Source organism: Gavialis gangeticus, unplaced genomic scaffold (assembly GCF_001723915.1).
Source record: "Gavialis gangeticus isolate Ggan-Ray unplaced genomic scaffold, GavGan_comp1, whole genome shotgun sequence".
Classification (NCBI taxonomy): Eukaryota; Metazoa; Chordata; order Crocodylia; family Gavialidae; genus Gavialis; species Gavialis gangeticus.
The window spans coordinates 11668975-11671312 of NW_017728993.1; the positions used below are offsets into that span (position 1 = coordinate 11668975).

Here is a 2338-nt window from a genome sequence, read left to right on the forward strand (position 1 = left end):
ATGGACCGTGTTTATGGGTGTGCTTTGAGGACTGCTTTAAAGGGTGCCTGGGAGTAAACATATGGTGCAAGAAAGGCACCAATCATATGTGGGAGTGAAGAGGAAGTCAAAATATATACAATGTAGTGGCTCCCCATGACTTAAAAAAGGAGCAGGGCGGAGGGGGACTGCACTCAATGGGCACTACTACGTATCTTATTCAGATGATCTGCACTAATGTATCCTCGTGGTAAGTTCTAGTCAGCATGCTTAGTGTTGGCTTAATCAGCTTCATAGCTGGTTTCCATTATTGAGCACATGCTGCTTTTGACAGGAGCTTAACGATAGCCTATGTTGTTAATGAGGTTTCTTTTGTATGTAGCTATAATGGGGGGCCAGGGTTCCTAGGCTGACCGGGGGGAGGGGGAACCTCATCTTGTATTTAACTACATATAGTATATACGAACAGCCTTGATTATCCCCAAACTTCATTTTTCAGCAGATAAACTATTAATCCAAGACTATTCTCCCAACTTTATTTTTCTTTCATTCCTTTCCCAAAGAGAACTGATGGAAGCCTTATTTACAGGAGCATTTGAATTAAAGCACAAACAAACAGTGTCGCTATGTCTAATGGTATCACACAGAGAAACTTCATCAGGCAACATACAAACAAGTAACAAAGACAGCCTCTTCCTCACACAGTCTAGGTCTAGCCTACCAAATCCTGTGAATTCAGGTGATAAAATATCCTGATAACACATCCAACAGTGGAAGAATCCTTGACCCCTCCAAGGTGATAATTTTATGCCCTAACATGACCTGCTTTATTCTTCTCATTCTTTCAGCTCTCATAGCTACAAATATTAAAACATTATGAAATCACTTAGCTCCTTTTACAATCCAGCCATGGTTCTCTCCTCCTCTCTCCCTTTCAAAAAGCAAGTCAGGTGCAAAAAACTCAGTAATTTGTGCTTAATAATCAGCCGTGGAAGGCAGTCTGCTACTTAGCAGCAGATGGTTGAGGTGAAAACAATGTCAACATAAGGAAAAACAATGTATATTGAATTTAAAATGCTGAAAATCACTCCAGAAAAGTCCATTTTCCATTCTGGAAGATGCTTAATATGTAGCAGTACTGGCAGGAGCCCCGCTCCTCCTTTCCCGTGTGCAGTTGAAGAGGGGAACTGAACATCGCTCACACTCTGTGATTATCGCTGCTCTGCTTCATAAATGGCTTCTTCAAACATTTCCACCACTAGTCTAGCATTATGAGGAAAGACAGCAGAGCCAACAAGGGGATGAGAAAACAGCTTGGATGCTTTGTAACAGGAGCCCCTGCCATTTTCTGGGGATGCATTTGAAAACTAATGAAGTTCTTATGTCTGGGAATGATGTCTGACCATAGCAACATTACAGCAATCAAAGCTCTTCCAAGGGCTCCAGCTCTTGCTTCCTTTAAGTCCACTTCCTTTCCCAGCATTGTTTTCTTACGCCGCTGCTACAGCCTTTCTTTTTTTCTGCTCTTTTCTTTTTTTGCAACGTGCAAAGGGGAAAAATTCAATTTCTTCCCCAGGGGGGTGGCTAAAATGATATTGCTGGTGTTGATAAAATGATGCTGTTGCAGCAAGTCTTTCACATGGTGTTTTTCCTTTATTTCTTTTGATAATATCTTTTAGTTTGGTTTCCTTTCTCTGCGGATTTGCATCTGACTCTCTTCTGAGCTGTTGCTAGACAATGAAGTCACAGCACTTACAAGTAAAAGGAGGGATGGGGAGAAAGGCTAGGCTGGGCTTACTCCTATTCTGCAAAACACAAATAGTTTCAGCAACTTTATTGCCACCTGTCTGGAAGAATTGCAAAGGGCCTGAACCAGCTGCTGCTGCAGTCCGTAAAAAGACTTCCCTTGGTTTCAAAGAGCACTGAATGACCTGCAGTCAGAAAGCACAGCTTTGGCATGTACCTTTGATGGATAGTCCTTCAACTGCTCCTTCATCCCCCAGCTACAAAGCAAACAGGCCATTCAGTATTTTGCACGCTGATCATCCCTAACCAGCTAAGACAAAGTCCACTCCTTCCCTGTTCTGTTTAAAATATTGTTAAAAGTTTTTTGTGTGCATTTTATTCCTATAGGTACACTGCGATGAGCAACACAATGTAAAAAGTGCCCAAGCCTAGGCATTTTCTTAGTGCATGTGGTACGTCCTGTCAGGAAGGAGGTCTAGAAACTTAAACCTTTCCCGAAGTATGTATCCGCTTCTCACCCCCGCTTTGTTCTTTCAAAGGACACTCACCAGCAGAGATCACATCCAGTCCATGGAGTCTCCAACCTGTGTCAGTCCTCTGCCATTCTGCAGAC

At 42.6% G+C, this 2338-nt stretch overlaps 1 long non-coding RNA gene across 1 annotated transcript in view; it reads right to left on the minus strand.

Moving 5' to 3' along the window:
- Positions 1-2050, minus strand: part of LOC109286596 — a 139129-nt gene extending 137079 nt beyond the window's left edge. The window contains exon 1 of the long non-coding RNA XR_002094629.1: positions 2033-2050. This is a non-coding gene — a long non-coding RNA (uncharacterized LOC109286596). The remainder of the gene's footprint in view (positions 1-2032) is intronic.
- Between the last annotated feature and the right edge of the window lie 288 nt (positions 2051-2338).